Here is a 23705-nt window from a genome sequence, read left to right as displayed (position 1 = left end):
AGATGAGAGAATGTTGGAGGAAAAGAAAAGAGCAAATGACAAGGAACTCAAATTGTAACGTGATATCTACTCGGGATTACGGATTGAAGAAAAGTTTCCGTGGCTCAGCGGTAAGTGCCAGAAAACAAATCGTAAGGTCTAGGATATCCGATAGGTCCTAGGATTTATTTCGATCACTTATCGCTGTCTTAATCTCTGATTTGTTAACGTGAATAATCCAGGCAGCACTGTGGAATGCAGTCCGTGTTAAGCTGTAGATTCACGTATAACTCTACGGGTCAGTTTATTCAAAGGTCAGAAGAAGAAAAGGGTATACAATCTCCATTAGCATCGTGCCCAGTAAACCACTGTGGCGTTCAAGACAACAGACGGTTTCGTATGGTTGCAAGAAAATAATAATAATGCTTCGTAATCTTGAAATGCAGGGAGTCCTACTCTTCTACTATTCAGATATGTAACTCGTATGCCGAATACCAATGGCAAGAAAATTTATTACTGCGAAGCTATGTAAATACACGATTTAATTCTATCCATATTCAATTGCACAACTGAATGACAGAAATTGCAGTCACTTAAAGAGTCACCTCTTTCTATAGCAAAGTTTTAGGCTAGTGGTCGGCAAACCGCGTCTCGCAAGCAACGTGCGACTCCTTGGCCCACTGAATGTGGCGCGCACGTACAGTGCGACTGAAACTTCGTGGTCCATGCGCAGGAGTACGTTTTCGACCTTCGAGAGTCGATTTAAAAGAAATGGCGCTAGACTGGGTTGTAAGTGAAATTGCCATTTTCTCTCGCAACTCGGGCCGCGTATACTCGCTACCACCTGTACCGATTTTGTTGCCCGTGAAAGTGAGGATGAATAATGCTTGAAGTCAGAGACGTGCTAAAGTTAATGCTTGAAGCAGTGCAAAGAAATTGCAATTGAAATTGTGGAACTGTTTCTCGTGAAGTATGCAAGGAGCGTGCTATCGCTCGAATGAAGACGATAGAGTTTGCTTTTCTTTTTGTATTCGGATCTAGGTATTCATGTGCGCAATCCTTTTCAAGTAGGAACCTTATCAGTAGTAAACGGAAAAGTTATGTTACTGATTAGAACCTGGAATCGTGTCTAAAAACAACATACAAATGTGACTTATTGAAACTTTCCAAGATGATGACATTGTTGACATTAGTGTTTGTCTGCCTTTATCATGATTTAATTTTACGGATACCTTAGAGTTTAATTTTATCAATAAAAAGTGTTGTTACGAAGTATGACATCTACTTTTATGCAACATATCTGCAGTTTAACTAACACTTAAAACATAGAGTTTATTTCGTTGATAAAATAAGGAGTGTTGTAGAATGAAAGAAGACGTAATGTCGAGAATCGAGAAAGGTACGTTCAGATGGTGTGGACATATAGAGACGATGGACTAAGGGGGATAGACGAAAAAAGTATGCAAGATGAGATATAATGGGAGAAAGTTGGAAGGGGTCGAACTCAGCAAACACACCACAGTTAGATTGAGAACGTTTTCAGCAGATGTCAGCATAGGAGTATCTTGATGGAGTTAAGAAAAATGCACCTAAGTATATATTTCAAGTTTTAAAAAAATTGGCGCTCAAAAAAAATTTCAATTTTTGAAATGTTGATATTTGGCTATGTTGGCTAATGATTTAGCTGACCAGTGCATTAGCCACGGTCAACACCCATCGCTACACTACATTAACGTATCGTCAACTGATTTTTCTCGTGTTCTTCAGCTAATTTTACGTTATACAATTTTATTCTTGTAGTCTTTCAGTGCTCTGTCAAATTCTTATCGCAGCGTCGTGTCTCTCATCTCATCTTCATTGACGGCCTCTTCCATTTCTATAATATTGCCCTGAAGTACACATTTCTATAATATTGCCCTCAAGTACATCTCCCTTGCATAGTCATTCTGTACACACTTTCCTCCTTTCAGCTTTCCCTTCTTTGCTTCCCGATGGTTACTCCCAGGTATTTTACAGTAGTTACTACTTCCAGTGATTTGCCGCAAATGGCGCAACCGAATGTTACTGCATTTCTGCGCCTGTCGTTCTTTAAACAATCATACAACCAGGTGCAACGGAATATTGTGGTAAATGGCTGCAGGAAACATAAATGCACTTCCTGGCATATAATAACTGTGTGGCACACCGCTGCGTCCGTAACGTTATTTATGCGTTTTGACAGCAGCGTCCCACCATCACACGTTAATTTCATTTCTGAGAATATCTCTTTTAACCAGTGCTATTATATCGAAACCTAATCATAATGTAATACAATCATATATCTAAATATATTTAAAAAAAAAACAATTTATACCGTGATTCTTACAGGCTATTTCCAAGTCAATTAAAAACATCTTTAAGAGATAGTACACCTTCCAGTTGTCTGACAGTAGCTATTTCCTTGCAGTCGGTATGCAAGTGAACTATACGTTTTCAGTATTAAAAAATGTCTTGTATTACTGCATGTGTCTATCGAAACACAAGAACACTAATAGTAATACTTTTCAAAATGGTTCAAAATGGCTCTGAGCACTATGGGACTTAACGTTTGAGGTCATCAGTCCCCTAGAACCTAGAACTACTTAAACCTAACTAACCTAAGGACATCACACACATCCATGCCCGAGGCAGGATTCGAACCTGCGACCCTATCGGTCGCGCGGTTCCAGACTGTAGCGCCTAGAACCACTCGGCCACTCCGGCCGGCAATAATACTTTTCGAATTGTTGATTTAATATTTCTGATATATTTTCTATCGCCCGGTATGCTGTATTGAGGGATACGTCTCATCTCACCTTTTGATTCTGAACTGCGATCTGGGACCGGACATTGTTCAGTGAATGGCTACGTGCAAAAGTGTCGCTGAATTCTGTCGTTCCTCATTATTTCAGCTATGGTTTCCCACTGCTGACAACTGCGGAGACGATTAATGGACTTACTCGTTACCGTTGTGCAGACTGAAAACAATAAAATGATTATTAAGGAAGCATGGAAAAAAAGCTACAATAATGATGGAGGAGTAAGACATAATGTTTCAGAAAAATGCCTTTCGAACACAAGTAAAAGTAGGAAACAGAATTATACGAGTAACTACTTCATACAGCACCAAAAACGTATTTTACGACACCGAGGGATATAAAGCTTAGGAATAAAAGAAACACAATAATAACAGGAACGAGTATCAAATGTACTGTGTATGTTTCAACAAAGGACAAAAATCGAGCAACAGTTACTGAGTATAAGCTAAACAATACCTATGACGATGCTGCAAAAGTTGATATAATTTTTGCGAATAATTCAGAAGACGTAAGACAGGCGGTAAAATGAAGAAAGCATACCAGTCCGCAAGTCTTCGGCACATCTGCCACAATTAGTAATACATTTAAAGGTTATTCATGAGTTGGTATTATTCTGTATCTAAATTACTCTCCGTAGTTTTTGTAAGATAATAAATGTGTACTGTGTTGGAAACGTTATCTTCGCTTTTTGATTGCAATGCTCTACCATTCTGAAAGTAATCTCCATCACATTTTCATTTCATTTTTCTGATGGAGTGACCCATTAACCCGGAACTGTTTCTAACCTTTATCCTAGACGGATGATGATGGCAGTAATGAATATGATTCTGAGCACAGTATTTTTAAATTTTAGCTATGTCGAAAGTTATTATAGCGTTAAGAGATCGTAGCATTATAAGTTATTTTCTTCTTCAAGGAGGCTGATCAGTGTTCCACGGAAATAAGTGTCTCGAAAGAAGCCGAGGAAAGCCGTGTGGGCCCACGTGGAAGTAACAAAGGCTTCTCGGTGGAGAAAGTGACAGCCACGCCAAGAAACAAAGAGCTTACGTAACGAGATTAATGTTACAATCTTGTTGCAGTGAGCAGCTAGCAAAACATGAAGTGTCTACGAAGATACAAGGAACTGTGTTATACATTTAACTGAAAACTGACAGACGTTCCTAGAACTACTGATACTACGAGGGCCTGCTGAAAAGTAATGCCTCCGAATTTTTTATTCTCTTCTCCATACTGGCTGAGGTATCACATGTCATGCATATTACTCGGTTGACTTCCCCATGCGCTTGATGACGCAAGTTTGCCACTAGACAGCTCCGAATCGTAGCATGTATCAACTATGTCATTCTGTGAGAAAGTAAAAGTACGAATTCGAAGAGTTCGTCCACACATGGACCAAGCTCTTCAGCGTGAGAATGGGAGACCAACATGAGTGCTACGACTCTGTCGTTGCGTGAGAAACTAGAAGTACAAATTCAAAGAGTTCGTCGGCACATGGAGCACCATCGCCTTCAACATGAGAATGCCTGACTAGCACGAGCGCTGCGACAATCCAACGTCCTGGTTTCACTGTCCGATTTTCATCTGTTTCCAAACCTTAAAGAACACCTTCGAGGATTTCACTTTGGTAGTGATGAAACGGTATAAACAAATGCGAGGTTATGGCTCCGTCTACAAAGCAAAAATTCTACAGTGACGTATCAATAAACTGGTCTCTCGCGAGGACATGATGTCGGTTAACGGTGCTCCTTCGACATGTCGTGTTTCGTAATTAACAGCACTGATTTGCATCTGACTGAGCTGTTACAACCAAGAGGGATTGTGGAATTATATAGAATTTTATGTAAAAGTTACAACAGGTATCACAACAGTTTGTTAACACGATGCATGCATGAGCCAGTAATAATCAACCAAAAGTTCAAGCGAACTATGAGTAGTTAAGTTTTTGTGGGCTAGAGAACGTTCGTTGGGTCGGCCCGTTGGGAACTTTGTGACCCGTCTCGCCTACTTTCTATGAGCAGGGTTCACGCGAGGACGTTGAAAGGAATGTATTCGTTGGCAGGGTGAAAAATGTGTACGAGAGGCAATGCATTATAAAAACATGACTTCTTGAGGACACATTACGTCGTAGTGACGTCGTTTCAGTGACATACAAATGACGTACAATGCTGTTTCCATTGGTTTCCATTGGTTGCGTGACAGTAGTACGTAGTTAAAATTATACAATCTCTAAAAACAAACTAAAAAGAGCTGCAGTTTTTAAATATAAATTTGACGAAAAATATGGTCACGACTACCAACATCTAATATTTAGAGGAAAATGGTTCTTTCGTAAGTAATTGACTAAAACCAGTGGGAAATGGCCACTCGTTACACGACAACGATGTTTAGACGCCCATGCATAATGATCAGGACAGTAGGTAAGAGAAGTTACACAGAAGGGTGTTGACTATCGTTCTTCCAGAAAGGAAGGACGGAAAATAATTCTAGCACAATATCTACTCTCTGTCACAGTCCATAAAATGTCTTCGGAGTACAAAAGTAGACTTAATGGTAAGAAATTCCAACTGCAGCACATAAATGCTTCCAGTCGATACTGCCTCGAAAAATCGTAAGCTAGACCATTCCAAGTGAAATGAAAAGCATCTTGAAGAACACAATGAAAATGGTGGTAACTTATAAATACAGCTCTTTTACACTAACACATCTGTGAGGACAGAAAAGAATAAATTAGCTTCGTTTAACTGAACCTTGAAGTCGTTAGAAACGTTGACTATTTCCTATTGCTCCACACTTTTTCTGTCACATAACGGGAGTTTTATCTCTGGTGATGTCTACGTATGCCACAAAACGTCAAATTACGCCCTCTCCAGGATACGATATGGTTAGATAACCATCGTCCAAATTTCGTATGTCCCTTCATAAATGTCAAAATCAGATATTTCATAAGTCGGAGTGGAAGGGCGTGTATCTCCAACAAGACAGTTTCGAATAAAATAGTGTGTCGCTCATACCGACCTCTTGGTTGATTATTACTAGCTCATTTTTAAGTATAAGTTCAAGCGAACTATGAGTAGTTAAGTTTTTGTGGGCTAGAGAACGTTCGTTGGGTCGGCCCGTTGGGAACTTTGTGGCCCGTCTCGCCTACTTTCTATGAGCAGGGTTCACGCGAGGACGTGATGTCGGTTAACGGTGCTCCTTCGACATGTCGTGTTTCGTAATTAACAGCACTGATTTGCATCTGACTGAGCTGTTACAACCAAGAGGGATTGTGGAATTATATAAGAATTTTATGTAAAAGTTACAACAGGTATCACAACAGTTTGTCATTTGGTTAACGATGCATGCAAACGAAAAATGTCTTTTTACTGCTACGTTTAACTAAACGTTATTATAATTTCTTTACAAAAATATACGAATATAATATTAGCAAAAAAAAAAAAAAAAAAAAAAACGCGAACTGTCTGATACACCAAACATGTAGTCTTCTGAACTTAGGATCCACAAGACTAGCTCTCACCTGATGGCGTATTTCTTCCCAGACTGTTTCCAAGTACGTTATTAACTATTTCACGTTGAGTACTTCCTTATCCTGTTTTCATTCCACAATACAGGCCACAAATTTTCTACTCGACCGTTTACTCATTATTGACAAGTTGTTTATAACAGACAGGGTGCACCCCATATCAGCCATTATTGGTTTTTACGTGCTCTATATTTGGGACCATTATTTGCTGGAATGAAAACCTTTGAATTCCAAGTTTCTGTACACTTCCTAGTAAATTATTTCGCAAAATGTTTACTTTAACAGTCTGTGTTTAGAATTTAAACAATAACGGCTAGAAATAATTATGAAAAAACTGCCTCGATTGCACTAGTTTGTGCAATCGTGGCGGATTTTTCATAATCATTTCGATACTTACGATTGCTGACTCGCTGCAGATTTTGTTTCCTCTACGTCATTTCATTTCGCATTGAAAATAATTTAATTAGGATTGCTACTTGCAGCTTACACTAGTTTGTTCTTTTAAAGAAATTATTTGAATTTTAAGTTCAAATTAAGAAAAATAAAAGTGAAGAAGCATGTTCGACCGCCGGCCGCTGTGGCCGTGCGGTTCTAGGCGCTCCAGTCCGGAGCCGCGCTGCTGCTACGGTCGCAGGTTCGAATCCTGCCTCGGGCATGGGTGTGTGTGATGTCCTTAGGTTAGTTAGGTTTAAGTAGTTCTAAGTTCTAGAGGACTGATGACCACAGCAGTTGAGTCCCATAGTGCTCAGAGCCATTTGAACCATGTTCGACCACTGCAGTTTCAAATCACAATAAGAGATTGTTTAACTGCAGTAATATGATACTCTTTGCAGTTAGAGTTCAGACTTTCGTTAATTACACGTACAAATAACTGCGCAAACAAATTAACAATTGAACAACACAATTTAAATCATTTTGCGGTGCCTGGTGATAACTATTTTACTTTGAGAACTGTAACAATAAAACTACAGAATAATGTACAATATGAAAACTATTATTGGCATCACGCGTAAGAAAGAAGAACTAGCAATCTGACAGCACATTCAACCGACAATTTGTGGCACGAGAATCGCTTATTGCTAGTCTTTGACATCATATGTCCTTCATATGACGACGCACAATTCTGTCATGGTTTTACAAGATTTCCTTTTTTGTCTCTCTATTAAAATAATTCTCATTTATGATTGTGTCAGACATCTAAACAATTACAACAGTGAAATTAGCTTTCTTTAAAATGTAATACTACATATTGTATTTAACTTCATTTAAAGTCAGTTTAACAGTTCTAAATGTCATAATTTTTGCGTCACCTAAAAGCTCTGTCTCATATTGTTTTATTTGGAGTTATGAAGGCAAGCCTTCGGTTCATCATTAACTAAAAGAACGGAAACTGGTTAGTGAATAAATAGAACTTTTTTCAAAACGTCATGAAAATATTTCTTTTTTTTTAATTATTATCACAATCTGCCATGTTACAATAACTCAAGTTATTCTAAATGTTCTTGAAATTGATATAGCGCTGTACATTTAACAGATTGCATCTTAAATTGAAAATAATCGGGTAGCAGATGTATTATTTCCAAAAGCACATGAGAATCCTATCAAAATATAAAAAGACCTATGAATTATAACAATTTTGCATGCGTGAATGTACGCTGTCTATATTGAAATTGAGAATTTTCCTTGTTTTCTTATACTGTATGCACACGCATTGCAGGCTGCCCGCTAACTGTGAAACAAGTATGTAAATATGTGCAAATCAGACACGTATTTCAATTCCACATTTTGAAAACAATCATCGCTGCGAAGTAAGCTAACTGATGAAAATTTCCAAGGGTTAGATTTCTTATTAGAATGAAATTATGGGCGCAAAACTAATCATACAGTCTGTTCAATTCAGATAGAGGTAATTTTAGTTTGTATACAGTTTCCAGAAACTGTCACACACGAAACATATGGACACTGATTTTGTTAAAATAAATGGATCTTCAGCTCTTTCTGTAAATGAAGATGCAGCATGTCTTATATTAAAAATTCCAGAAAATTTTAGAAAATATATTTGAATGTAATGGCTATGCCATGACTACTGGGAATGCTTCGCCTTCTAGAGTGTTCAGAACCAACTAAAATGACACAGATGACGTCCTTGGCCTGCCACTCATTCGGTTCTCATTTTGTGGGAGAATGACCTTTTATTTTAAGAAGACATGTAAATGCATTCGATTCAGGTAACGAGGTCACTGATTGGAGGTGTGCACCCACAGATGATGGTATGCAATGAAAATTGTGGAATATAAAATATCTTGAGGAACGTCCGCATATTCTGTTAAAGACAGTGAATGGGAACTATACTAGGTTTTGAAATTATCTGCGTAAATGTGCTGCATCTCTGAGCAGCGCTTACAGACTGTCATTTCGTGACTGCAGTTATTTAATCAATAACATTAGTATTGATACGAATGCGTTCCATATGTTAAGCGTTCTCGACTATTGTAACCTAGGGAAACAACGGCATTGTAATACAGATATTTCTAACAGCGTAAAATTGCTAGTGTATTTAGCTGACAATTTTAAAAAATCTACTGTGTGTGTGATGAAAATGATCGTGTAATTAGAGGGATATGTTGTATAATTAGCTGGCGAAGAAAGTCCGTTTTACACGACAGAATTATTGATATGCGACCACATAGAGAACAATGCTGCTGATAGAATCCATGTGTTCCTTCCTCAAGCAATCCAACGAAATTGCTTCAGTTTTGTATTACTGTGGCAGAGAAGTAACAACCATAAGTCGGGTCCATGACGGAAACAAAAAAAAAAAAGTGTTCACCAGATAGTTAACTACAAAATATTTCTTTTCTCGTCGAAAATGTAGGAGAATAAGGTGTTACTGGGAAAGACAGATTCGTGTATTAGTTTTCAATAGCATACAGTAGATTAATGAAGTACTATAGCAACTTAAACTTCCAAAAAGTTTTGGATAAAACGGTTCATACAAAATTGCTTAAAGCATTACGCTGCACACTTTCTTCGGTTAGTAACCTTTTCTTTTATCCTACGCCCATCACTCAAAAGCAATACCTTATGTGAAGTATTTACGCAAAGATCATACCACTCCATATCATGTACCAACAACAAGTCTCTACATTCTCCTTTTGAATTGTTTTTCCTGCATTAAACAATCACTTGTCAGTTATTGCTCTTAAATGCGAACAGCGTAAATGGTTGGGTGTAGAATCTCTTTAATTGTTGTTTAAATCTAAACGCGGACTCTTAATCGTAGGGACATGAGACTCATAATGGATTTTGGCTACCACTGCTGTTGAATTTTGAAGAGAAATAGCTTTTTTTATGGTTGTGGTAATGACTTTCTGTCGTGCCCTTAAATAAGGAGCACACATGTGACACAGTACATGTTGTTACATATGATGTAAGCGCTATTTAATGCCGTCTTTTATTAATTTGCTTAGGAAATTCGAATAGTTTAAGTAAGTTTTTAGCAAGTAATTAATTTTTCTTTTAACGAATCTGGCAGGTATGGGAGATCTGTATTTTTCATTTCTTTCTCTTCAGGGAATTTTATGTTATGTTTCCTGTTTCACAAGTGTTTTCTACGAAATTGTACGTTTGTGAATAGCGAGTTCACTGCATTTAATTGTAAGTACACGTATCGCTCGCCGACGATCTCTTTCTTTTCAGTTACTTATTTACGATATATGAGCTTCAGGTAGAAAATCAGTTACCTTTGATTACTGATCAAGAGACGCAAATCGATGTACATAGGACAAGTATTAATATTAACAACAAAGAATCGTTTAACGCTTAGAGCTGAATATTTCATTATGCTAAGTAAGACAAGGTTAATAATTTTACCGTTACATCTCATAATTTTTATGCAAAATGGCTACCTTTCACTTTCATGCTGTCACACAGTACTTAAGGAGCAGCACTTTTGTTGTTTTATCCTCGGTTAAATCAAAAGAAGTGTGTGCTCGGGTTAGGAAGAGCTGTCACAGTGTTCTTTATGCAGTATATCTGGCACTGGTTCTCCATTCTACAATGTTAGTAGAGCGACATGGCGAAGTGCTTGAGAAAATAGAGTCGTATTCTGAACAATGGAATAAAATTCCGACCAGGTCAACATGGAATAGGTTTTCCACTGTCGTTCTAAATTAAGGCAGACACTAGGCGATTCCATTAACAACATGGCGCCGGCAGCTTACGTGTTTTCCTTATGCCAGACAGGAAGCTAAGGAAGAAGGAAAAAATGAGGGAAATAAGATGTAAAGCGTCGAAACACATAGCTTAGTGCCTGGAGAGTGAGTGGCAAAAACATTTTGTAATGAGTGAGTCTCTTCTGACAGAATACATGGCCGAGTGGACGGTGCTGATGACTTTTCTTGGTGAATAAGATATGCAGAATTTTTCAACATAACGGGGAACGTTAGAGATGTTCATGGGGCTTAGTAAGGTAGACTTTAAGTCACAATTCAGTCCCAAACTTACGAGTTACACCATGTGTAAATCTTTCTCCAGCTACCCCTATCCGACTAAATCCTGTGACCAGAGATGAAGGTGGTAATCGCTTATCAAACAGACTTTCAGTCGAGGATATTGTCGCATATGATGGACTTCTTCTGCACTACAAGCCAACCGCCCCCGTTGTTTCTTCATAATGATACAGACCTCAACTCTTGAAAACCAATGCTACTGCATCCACGTTAATACGTTGTCAACGAGGGCAGTCCTGGAAGTCTTGGCTGACGAATAATACCTTGTGTATAGCTCAAAGTCTTCTAGAGAACGAACAAAATGTGCAGTAGACCTCGAAACATTCAAGATACACGTGTACTATCATTTGTGTTGGTACACATGTCTTGCAGCCAGGTTTCAAGTGAGAAGGATTTGACGAATAACGACCTTGACACTCACTGTAGGCTGACTCATTTGTTCCTAATATAATCACCGTGATTTTCCGAAAATCCAGACACCTTTATTAATAGCCTCCCATAGAAGACGATACCGGAACCCTTACTTGATCAAGAGCGGATGTAAAATTTGACAGATTTGCAGAGACGTTTCAAATATGAGGTAGATTTCGAAATAGACATACAGTCTGTTAAGTAAGATCGTAGTCGAGTTAATCAGTACAAAAATACGTCTGGGACATATACATACGTTGTATATGCACACAATAAAACTGCAATTACATTTGATAATACGTCCAGTCACCCACGCGTCGCTAATTGCTTGGCAACTGCGAGGTATGCTTGAAACCAAGTTTTCCGCGTTTTCATGTGGAAGAGACCTCCAGATGCGTCGGATCAGGTTGATGGCTGTTCAAAGTGAATTTTTCTTGCGCTTGACGCAACGTTAAGAATTATTTTTCCGAAAAAGGGTTAATAATAATTTTTTCCACTTTTGGAGTCACTATACCGACTGAGCCACTTTCTTCAAAGTCATCCGCGTTTTTAATCAATTTACATGGTGTTGTCCACTTTTGAATAAATGACATTGATTTACCTGCATATTTAGACGTCGTAGCGTGACTCATTCTCGGGTCTTAGTGGTGCCTGCATAGAAACACAGCCTCAAAACGCGACGCGTAAGCTGCATTCACGTTTCTTCTTGTGTATCTCAGTCAAGAATTCAAAGGAAACTGATGCTTATGGGCGCTTCATGAAGAACAAAGTTTCTCTCTATTGGGCAGTGAAAGTAATAAGCATCTGTACGTAACGCCGACCACGTTCTTACTTAACAGACTGTGTGTGTCCTACCATCTAAGAGCTACGCCACGATAAAGCTCCACTGTCTGGTGGCGTAGATGGCTTCAGTCCTGTTACCAGGAGGGAGGATCCATTGAATGTTGAGCACGATGCTCGTGTGGGCCACCCCTGTCGTCTCTCCACAGTAATATTAACGTCTGCCCTCACGAACACAAACTCCGCCGACGTCCTTTCACTGCTTTCGACCAAGACGATGTTGGGGTCCAGAGAGTACCTGTGTTTTTAGAGAATTGTGGAGAATGAGGCAGACCTCGAAATCTTAGGTCACGTGGGTTCCGCCTTCCTTTGCCACGTGTCTGGAGCCCCAAATTCGTCTGCGTCTCGTTACCATTGCGGGGGGTGGTTACGGAGGCCGTCTCCTCGCGTGCGGTGTTAGTGGGGGGCGGGGGGGCGCGGGGGGTGCTCCCTGGTGGTGGTTAGTAGCGGCCGGGGCCGGACACAGTACCTGCGGAGCTCGGTGGGCGGCGGGGCGGCGCTGGTGTCGCGTGCAGGCCGCCGGTGCCCGTCCGCGGCAGACTGCCTCCTCCCGCGGCAGCGGCGCGTCGCGTCGTGGCCGGCGCCCCACCACGGCCACGCTGCTAGCATTTACTGACCTACCGCTCGCCTCCCCCACCTCCCGCCGAGCCGCCGGCCAAGACTTCATCGGCCGAGTCGCGTGCCGCCCGCGCGCCGGCTTGACACCTCGTCACCACGCGACGGACGCCGGCCTCCGCTTTTTACGCGGCTCGGCGCGCAACGGTCGGGCTCGGTCGGACTGGCGAGCCTCCGTGACGTACGCTTCTCCCATGGGCTTGTGCGCAACATCTATCTTAAGCCACACACACCGTCACTGTAATCTTCCAAATTCGCTGCATCCTTAACCCTTTAACAGCTAGCGACCTACACACCGAACGAAAAATGATCATTACGAGGTGTGGCTAGAAAAAAACCGGACTAGTACTGGTGAAACAATAAAACGAATGCAATAAGGCTGAAAGTCGCGTGGCCTGTCACGTGACTCTCGCTCCGCCTACTGCTCGAGTTTCATCTGCCTCCTGCACTCAGTCTGCCCGTGGCGTCTGTTTTAAGTAGTTGACGTTTTGTCTGTGCGTCGGAAAATGTTGAGTGTACAGAAAGAACAGCGTGTTAACATGAAATTTTGTTTCAAACTAGGAAAATCTGCAAGCGAAACGTTTGTAATGTTACAACAAGTGTACGGCGATGATTGTTTATCGCGAACACAAGTGTTTGAGTGGTTTAAACGATTTAAAGATGGCCGCGAAGACACCAGTGATGACACTCGCACTGGCAGACCATTGTCAGCAAAAACTGATGCAAACATTGAAAAAATCGGTAAACTTGTTCGACAAGATCGCCGTTTAACAATCAGAGCAGTGTCTGAGTTAACAGGAGTTGACAAAGAAAGTATCGAACAAGTTTACCGATTTTTTCAACGTTTGCATCAGTTTTTGCTGACAATGGTCTGCCAGTGCGAGTGTCATCACTGGTGTCTTCGCGGCCACCTTTAAATCGTTTAAACCACTCAAACACTTGTGTTCGCGATAAACAATCATCGCCGTACACTTGTTGTAACATTACAAACGTTTCGCTTGCAGATTTTCCTAGTTTGAAACAAAATTTCATGTTAACACGCTGTTCTTTCTGTACACTCAACATTTTCCGACGCACAGACAAAACGTCAACTACTTAAAACAGACGCCACGGGCAGACTGAGTGCAGGAGGCAGATGAAACTCGAGCAGTAGGCGGAGCGAGAGTCACGTGACAGGCCACGCGACTTTCAGCCTTATTGCATTCGTTTTATTGTTTCACCAGTACTAGTCCGGTTTTTTTCTAGCCACACCTCGTATACAGTAACGAAATTTCGGGGATACATTGTATAGGCAACATACACTACTGGCCATTGAAATTGCTACACCACGAAGATGACGTGCTACAGACGCGAAATTTAACCGGCAGGAAGAAGATGCCGTGATATGCAAATGATTAGCTTTTCAGAGCATTCACACAAGGTGGCAGCACCTACAACGCGCTGACATGAGGAAAGTTTCCAACCGATTTCTCATACACAGACAGCAGTTGACCGGCGTTGCCTGGTGAAACGTTGTTGTGAAGCCTCGTCTAAGGAGGAGAAATGCGTACCATCACGTTTCCGACTTTGATAAAGTTCGGATTGTAGCCTATCGCGATTGCGGTTTATCGTATCGCGACATTGCTGCTCGCGTTGGTCGGGTTCCAATGATTGTTAGCAATATATGGAATCGGTGGGTTCAGGAGGGTAATGCGGAACGCCGTGCTGCATCCCAACGGCCTCGTATCACTAGCAGTCGAGATGACAGGCATCTTATCCGCATGGCTGTAACGGATCGTGCAGCCACATCTCGATTCCTAAGTCAACAGATGGGGCCGTTTGCAAGACAACAACCATCTGCACGAACAGTTCGACGACGTTTGCAGCAGCATGGACTATCAGCTCGGAGACCGTGCCTGCGGTTACCCTTGACGCTGCATCACAGACAGAAGCGCCTGCGATGGTATACTCGACGACGAACCTGGGTGCACGAATGGCAAAACGTCATTTTTTCGGATGAATCCAGGTTCTGTTTACAGCATCACGATGATCGCATCCGTGTTTGGCGACATCGCGGTGAACGCACATTGAAAGCGTGTATTGGTCGTCGCCATACTGGCGTATCACCCGCCGTGATGGTAAGGAGTGCCATTGGTTACAGGTCTCGGTCACCTCTTGTTCGCATTGACGGCACTTTGAACAGTGGGTGTTACATTTCAGATGTGTTACGACCCGTGGCTCTACCGTTCATTCGATCCCTACGGAACCCTACATTTCAGCAGGATAATGCACGACCGCATATTGCAGGTCCTGTACGGGCCTTTCTGGATACAGAAAATGTTCGACTGCTGTCCTGGCCAGCACATTCTCCAGATCTCTCACCAATTGAAAACGTCTGGTCAATGGTGCCCAAGCAACTGGCTCGTCACAATAGGCGGTGGTGGTGGTTAGTGTTTAACGTCCCGTCGACAACGAGGTCATTAGAGACGGAGCGCAAGCTCGGGTTAGGGAAGGAGTGGGAAGGAAATCGGCCGTGCCCCTTCAAAGGAACCATCCCGGCATTTGCCTGAAACGATTTAGGGAAATCACGGAAAACCTAAATCAGGATGGCTGGAGACGGGATTGAACCGTCGTCCTCCCGAATGCGAGTCCAGTGTGCTAACCACTGCGCCACCTCGCTCGGTCTCACAATAGGCCAGTCACTACTCTTGATGAACTGTGGTATCGTGTTGAAGCTGCAAGGACAGCTGTACCTGTACACGCCATTCAAGCTCTGTTTAACTCAATGCCCAGGCGTATCAAGGCCGTTATTACGGTCAGAGGTGGTTCAAAAAATGGTTCAAATGGCTCTGAGCACTATGGGACTCAACTGCTGAGGTCATTAGTCCCCTAGAACTTAGAACTAGTTAAACCTAACTAACCTAAGGACATCACAAACATCCATGCCCGAGGCAGGATTCGAACCTGCGACCGTAGCGGTCTTGCGGTTGCAGACTGCAGCGCCTTTAACCGCACGGCCACTTCGGCCGGCCCTCAGAGGTGGTTGTTCTGGGTACTGATTTCGCAGGATGTATGCACCCAAATTGCGTGAAAATGTAGTCACATGTCAGTTTTAGTATAATATATTTGCCAACGAATACCCATTTATCATCTGCATTACTTCTTGGTGTAGCAATTTTAATGGCCAGTAGTGTATTTAAGTGATTAACGTTGCAAGATCGCAGGTTAATGTACGAGCGAGATAAGTCATTGCAAATGTTAAATGATAGAATTATTAATCGGTGTAACCACCACAATGTTGTATGGAAGCATGCAAATGTGCAGGCATTGTGTTGTAAAGATGCCGAATGTCAGATTGTGGACTAGATTTTATTTTATTTAGCGAATGGCATTTAAGTACATTTCAGTATTGGATCACGCTATTCTACGTTACATAAAATTACCTATATTCACAGATAAACATCTAGTCCTTGCATATATTCGACGGATTTTTGGGATGCCACGAGGAATTCTTCAAATTCACCACTGAACGCTCTAGCACTTCATTCTTCTCTGATGTGTTGGATGGTCTGCTTGGGCTCGCCGCAGTCACATGCTGGCGAAGACAGCAGTCCCCATTTGAAGAGTGAGTAAGCACATCTTCCATGCCCAGTTCTTAATCGGTTTATAGTTGAGCAGATCTTGCGAGGCTGATCAAACCCAGGAACTGCCTCGGTAATACAAGGCATTAGGTGGCAAATTGTTGGGGCATTCTGGAGCCATTCTCTTCTGCAAGAGTTGAAGTCAGACACAGTGAGCCTGTCGAGAGCAAGAGGAGGATGTCTTGAACGAAGCCTTTTGGTACTCAGATCAGGTATATCGATGTGTACCGGTAGTTCAGCGTTTGCTTCGATCTTGTTGTATTCCCTGACCAAGGCTGCTTCTCGTCGTATTTTTGGGGGTGGTTTATGACTCAGGACAGGTAGCCATATGTTAGGGGTAGACCTAACGGTTCCTGAAATAATGCGCATGATGTTGTTAAGTTCGACATCGATGTTGTTCACATGACTACTGTTTAGCCGTACTGGTGCACAGTACTCCTCGCAGAGTATACCAGGCTCAGTGAGACGTCCTCAGAGTTGTTGCAGTTGATCCCCAGGTGGTTCCGCAGAGTTTATGGATGAGGTTGTTTGTTGTTCTCACCTTGGCAGCTGCTTTTGCAAGGTGTGATTTAAATGACAAGGTTCTGCCTAACGTGACACCTAGGTACCTTGGCTCCTTGTTGGACTAGAGTTTTATGCTTATTGCACTTTGCAAAACAGTGACGGTTAATGCTGTTTGTGGATGACGCTCGAGATGTCGTCCGATGATGTCCCAAATGGAGACAGATCTGGTGGTCGAGAATGCCAAAACAACAATTCGACACCCTGTGGAGAATGATGGGTTACAAGAGCGGTACGTCGAGCGTTATCCTGTTGGAAAAGACCCTCTGGAATGATGTTCGTGAATGTCAGCGCAAAAGGTCGAATCGCCAGAGTGAAGTACAATTTTGTGGTTAGGGTGCGTAGAATAATCAAGAGACCGCTCCTGCTTTCATACGAAATCGCACGCCAAACTATGACTCATCGTGGAAGTCCAGTGTGCCTAGCACGCAGATAGGGTGGTTGCAGTCCCACAACTGACCTTCTTGTAACCAAACACACGGCCATCACTGGCACCGAAGCAAGGCAGAACTAGCTTTCATCAGAATCACAACCCTGCCATCCAGTGGGCTCTCGCTTGACACCACTGAAGTAGCAAACGGCTATCGTTTAGGGTCAGTGGAATGCACGATATAGGGCGTACGGCTGAGGGCTGTCTTTGAAGTAAACGATTTGTTACAGTTCGTTATGTCTCTGTGGTTCCAACTTCTGCTGAAATTGCTGCTGCAGATGCAGTACGAAGCTCCAAGGCCATACACCGAACATGATGGTCGTCTCTCTCGGCAGTGCCACGCGTCCGTTTAAAGCCCGCTTTTCTTGCGACAGTACATTCTTGTGACCACCGCCGCCAGCTATCGTGTACCGTGGCTACATTTCTTGCCAAACTTCTCTGCAATATCGCAAATGGTTCATATGGCTCTGAGCACTATGGGACTTTACATCTATGGTCATCAGTCCCCTAGAACTTAGAACTACTTAAACCTAACTAACCTAAGGGCAGCACACAACACCCAGTCATCGCGAGGCAGAGAAAATCCCTGATCCCGCCGGGAATCGAACCCGGGAACCCGGGCGCGGGAAGCGAGAACACTACCGCACGACCACGAGCTGCGGCAATATCGCAGAAGGAACATCCAGCTTCTCGTAGCCCTAGTATACGACCTCGTTCGAACTCAGTGAGGGGTTGATAATGGCTTCTTTGTCGTCTTAAAGGCATTCTTGATGAACATCTGCTGACCGCTGTGGCCGAACGGTTCTAGGCGCTTCAGTCCGGAACCGCGCTGCTACTACGGTCGCAGGTTAGAATTCTGCCTCTGGCATGGCTGTGTGTGATGTCCATAGATTAGTTAGGTTTAAGTAGTTCTAAGTCTGCGGTACTGATGACCTCAGATGTTAAGCCCCATAGTGCTTAGAGCCATTTGACGAACATCTACTCACAGCGTCCAATCTCAAAGGTAACTAACGTTCACGTTACAGAATGTTATTTATAACAAACCTGATTTGTATCCTCATAGTGGCGCTACTAGCGCCACACTTCTGTGACTGGCACGAAATTTGAATAGACATCATCTTGAAGATGTAGCAACACGCCTACAAACTTTCGTTTATATCGCACAACTCCCTCTCGTTGTTGCTACTTTTTCCCGTCAGTGTAACTACTAAGCCGACTGTTGCGGCATAGCACGATGGTTGGCGTACAAGGCCGACGTACTGAAGGTCGCAGGTTCGAATTCATCTAAGGTACCGAATTTCTCATTTCTAAATCTATGAAAAGAGCTGCATTATTTTTGTTCATTTAATTGGTTTAAATGTAATTTTTTGTTTCTTGTACTTCACGCCGTCGTTTTAACCACTGTATTGACTTTTTTTATTTGTTCTTATTTTTCGTCCTGTCATTCCTTTTCCGTTTGGAATCTGCCTATGTTGCCTATAATCTGCAGTTAAGTGTCAACCTGAACTCCTCATAGGTTGCTAACGCGGCAGCTCATATAGCTAGTGTGGGGATATTTTCAGGTGACCAATGATAGCGAGAAATTAAAGTTCGCTTTTAGTGCTTAAACCGAATGTTTTCTGTCTTGAGTTTGCTCGTGGGGGTTAGCTTTAATCGCCGTGAACAAAGCGATCGCAATTTTTGTTCTGTCTGCCTCGTGATGACTGGGTGTTGTGTGCTGTCCTTAGGTTAGTTAGGTTTAAGTAGTTCTAAGTTCTAGGGGACTGATGACCATAGATGTTAAGTCCCATAGTGCTCCGAGCCATTTGAACCATTTTTTTTTTTTTTTTTTTGTTCTGTCGCAGACTGCTGATGGCCGTTTTCTCGGAGTCACTGCACATCTCGAGGTTGCGGTTAGCTCGGGAGTTTAAATTCGGGGTTACGAAACGCGTCGTCTGCCGCAACTTATTCCTGATCGCTTAAAATCAGCTATCGATAGAGCGTCTCGCATCTGCAACACACCTCGCGGCGGTCACTTGATGTTGTGACGCGATACACATTTGTAAAGTAGCCAGCAGCCGATGTGGCAACACTGTAGCGGCAAGTAATTTTAATCGGGCTATAATTGCAATTTTCAGGTAAGGTTCGCTTTTTAGGTGTGTGGCCACAAATCATGTATGTTTGTTCTTTTTTTTTTGTTTTTTTTTGTTTTTTTTTTTCACGAGTTTCGATGTTACGCCTCCGGTGTAACGAAGTAACTTGTCACTTAATAAACACAAGTCTTCCAGTCCAGACTGTAGATCAAGCAGTAATCGCCATGACCAGTTCCTTAAAGATTCGAACTCCCTTGTGTAAATAAACGCCATTCCTTACGAACTATTTATCGCACAGCGACATAATATTGAAGGTGCACTCAATGCTGTGTGTGCAATAAAGTTTGTAAAATGTATTCTGAATAGTGTTAGTAGTAAAGAAGTAATAAATTAAAACGTCGTGCCTGATGTTACAGTTTTACTACATAAACAGCCAAAATGTACTAACCGATAAACTTATTCCTGTTTATTATTTACAGGGTGGTGTCAGCGAGAAGAAGTTTGATGAAGGTTTGAAATTATGTGTAAAATTGGTTGCAAATCGGTAATTGTTCTTAATCGCAAATACTGGATGAATATAATCTATATAATCTGCACGCATACTCTGTTTATATCTATAATACTTGACTTACTGTGTGAAACCTTTAACGTAAGACTATAGCTGTTAATGAGTACATTGCGACAGCAGTTTAAATCTTTAAATTCGGTCAATAACTGCATGAAATATTGCAAATAAAATTTCTGCTGCTCCTGAAAACCGTTAGCAGACAGCCTGCAACTGAGATCGTGCCCTTGGTTAACCATTTAGTAATAATATTAGCTTTCCACCAGAGTATGCTGATACTTCATTTTTAGGAATCATACATCGCCGATCCCTCGACGAAAGATGAGTACGTAAAGACTAGAAAGCTGCACAGGTTACACCAATATACAAGAGATGAAGTAGAGATTAGCCGCTGAATTATAGACTCCTATCATTCACACTGATTTGTAGTAGGACGTTATAACATACACTGCTTCCAGCATTTTGAAATACCTAGAAGAAAAAGATCTATTGGCACAAAATCAGTAAAATTCAGAAAATATCATTCTTCTACAACACAACTGGCTCTTTGTTCACACGAAGCAATTAGTGATATAGACAAGGGATCTCAAGTTGGTTTCATGTTTCTAGATTTCCACAAGATTTCTGATACCGTTCCTCATAAGTGAATTCTCATCAAATTGCGTGGCCATGGAGTTTTGTTTCAGTTGTGCAACTGGATTCATGATTCCCTGTAAGAAATGTTACACTTCGTAATAACTGACAGGCATCTCTGTGGTGAATCCAAAGATATGTAATTTGTGCTGAATCCAAAGATATGTAATTTGGGATTCCACAAGGCAGTGCTATAGGCCGTCTTGATTGTTGGCACATAATGCTGTCCTCAACTTCTAGTGCAGTTATCGCAATATCGTAAATCGAATATTTGGAGGAAATACACGCATGATGGGAAAAGCAGCACTTGACGCTAAACAATAAAAAGTGTGAGGTCCTCGACATGAGTACTAAAGAAATTGGGTTAAATTTCTGTTGCACGATAAATCACACACAAAAATAAAAGGATGAATAGTTAATTAAATACCAAGAGATTACAACTTTCCCGCGCCCGGGTTCCCAGGTTCGATTCCCGGCGGGGTCAGGGATTTTCTCTGCCTCGCGATGACTGGGTGTTGTGTGATGTCCTTAAGTTAGTTAGTTGTAAGTAGTTCTAAGTTCTAGGGGGCTGATGACCATAGATGTTAAGTCCCATAGTGCTCAGAGCCATTTTTGATTACAACTACAAACAACCTCAGTTGGAAGCATCACGCAGAAAATATTGTGGGGAAGATGCACCAAGGGCTGTGTTTTAGTGGCTTATCACTTAAAACGCCCAACAGCTGCACCGCTGTTGCACTCATACACAACCCCTGTTCGTTCTCATCTGGACTACTGCTCCGCGATATGGGATTCTTATTATGTAGGACTGACGGAGGAGCTCGAAAAAGTTCCAAGATGGGCAGCTCGTTTTGCATTATCGCGTAATAGCGGACGGCGTGTCACGAATATGACAAGCAAGTTGGGGTGGCAATCATTAGCATAAAGCCATTTTTCGTTGCGGCGAGATCTTTCTTTTCACCAAATTTCAATCACCAACTTTCTCCTCCGAATACCAAAATATTTTGTTGACTACCACCTACTTGAGGAGCAATAACTACGGTAATAAAACAAGGCAGATCTGAGCTCGCACAGATAGCTAATGTGGACATTTTTCCCACGTGCTATTCGAGAATGGTACTGTGGGGAAATAACCTGAAAGTGTCAGAATTCATTCGGGAAACATTCCTCCAGGCTGGCTGTAGCTAAGTCACGTCTTTTTTCTTCAAGGAGTGTTAATCCAGCAAGTTTCGCAGGTCTCTTTATGTCACAATATGCGATCTTTGAAAACGTAAATGTTGTGCATAGTGAGTGTAGTATTCGTGAAAGAAAGGACAGGGCTCAGCAACTGGACTACTGTTTCTGATGGACGCATCATTATAAAAAATGACATACGCCTTCAATCCATAAGACACTGTGTTGAAGGGCAACTCACAGGAAACTGCAAATAAATCTATTTTCGGTCGTTCCTTGTGATTATATTACCCCCTAATTGATCGTTCTATTTGAGTAGCGCTGCCGTGTTTCACTATGACTGGGTGAATTGTAAATCTCCCAGACTTTCAGAATGCACAGAGCTCGAAGAAAAGTTGCCACTACCAGTGAAGTACTCTGGACTGTGAACTTCCTGGCAGATTAGAATTGTATCCCGGACCGGGAGTCGAACCACAAAACGTACATTTTATAGGAAACGTTCTTACCGACCGAGCGAGGTGGCGCAGTGGTTAGCACACTGGACTCGCATTCGGGAGGACGACGGTTCAATCCCGTCTCCAGCCATCCTGATTTAGGTTTTCCGTGATTTCCCTAAATCGTTTCAGGCCGATTTCCTTCCCCATCTTTCCCTAACCCGAGCTTGCGCTCCGTCTCTAATGACCTCGTTGTCGACGGGACGTTAAAAACAACACTAACCTAACCGTTCTTACCGACGTAGCTATCCAGCCACGACTAATACCGACTGCGTTATTTCCGGCAGTACCCCTGCCCTACCTTCTAAACTTCACAGAAGTTTCCCTGCATATCTTGCGGGACTAGCAATCTTCCAATAAAGGACGCCGTGAGTTGTTCCTGAATAGCTCAGTCAGTCAGGGCACTGCTCACGAAAATCAAGTTCTGGGTTCGAGTCCCGGTCCATCTTCAAAACAGTGCACGCTTCGCTACAGAATGACAGATCCATTCTGGAAACAACACCTTGGCCTGTGTCTAAACCATTTTTTCTGCATTTAGTTTTAATTGTAGCAATAGTTCTAGACAGAGGTATAAAGTGTGATTCATATCAACACTGAAAGCTGTATCATTCAAATCACATTTAGATAATTTGTTGTAAAATACGTCCTGCATTACGTTACAAACCGCATGTTACAAACGTAAATAAATTAATGTCACGACTTTTTGTTACAACATCTACTTCACTGTACACTGAAACGGCGTTTCAGGCAACGCAGTGGCGAGATTTGGAATTTCTGTCGTGCTAGTGTGGCACGAATCACTGATATGCATCTGTGCGTACGTCTCATCCCAGCACATGTCCAAAGATTAAAACCTCTCTTACTCTTCGGGTACCTAGTGGCCACTCTAAATAACACGACAAAACTTGTCGACTTTGGCTAAAGTCGCTGGTTCGAAGTTACGATGTAGTTTATCAATAAGATCGTAACGTGAACCAATTCGACGTACGCTATATGTCGTAACAGAAAATTGTAATGCAGAGGTTTAAAATGCGTATGCGAACTGTACATTACCTGCCATACTGTTCGAAATGTTGTACCAAAAATTAAGTCACCATTTGCCATAAATTTAATTACATAGTATTGTATCTGAGTTTTGATCAAAGTTATTCTCCCAGATTCGCTGACATCCTTGGAACAAGTGGCTACAAGGATTACGTTATAATAGTGCGGCTACCACACTCAAAAAACGATTTTTTGGTTTGAGCCAATAACAACGTCCTTCTGTGTCTCGAAACCAAGGCTCATGATGAAACAGAATTGTGAAGTGTAGAACAATAGTAGAAAATAAACGGGAACTGATACATTAACTGCGTCGCTAGCTTAAGTTATGCAGGAGGCGGAGACAGTCGTGTAAATAGAGTGTAGCAAGTCTGTTACAGAAATTGGTATACCAGTCAGA

The 23705-nt window shown here is 42.0% G+C and overlaps 1 protein-coding gene across 2 annotated transcripts in view; it reads right to left on the bottom strand.

Annotated features, from left to right (window-relative positions):
• Window positions 1-23705, bottom strand: part of LOC126198581 (helicase domino-like) — a 582238-nt gene that overhangs the window by 449983 nt on the left and 108550 nt on the right. Inside the window, exon 1 of one of the 2 annotated variants that reach the window (XM_049935040.1) lies at window positions 12571-12627. The exons of the other annotated variant lie outside the window; for it this stretch is intronic. The gene's annotated coding sequence lies outside the window, so the exon portion shown is untranslated. Of the gene's footprint in view, window positions 1-12570; window positions 12628-23705 lie in introns of those variants that run through there. 2 annotated transcript variants of the gene reach the window in all.

Source organism: Schistocerca nitens, chromosome 1, assembly GCF_023898315.1.
Source record: "Schistocerca nitens isolate TAMUIC-IGC-003100 chromosome 1, iqSchNite1.1, whole genome shotgun sequence".
Classification (NCBI taxonomy): Eukaryota; Metazoa; Arthropoda; class Insecta; order Orthoptera; family Acrididae; genus Schistocerca; species Schistocerca nitens.
The sequence above is the reverse complement of the archived record's forward strand: the minus strand, read 5'-3'. Positions and strand labels throughout refer to the sequence as shown.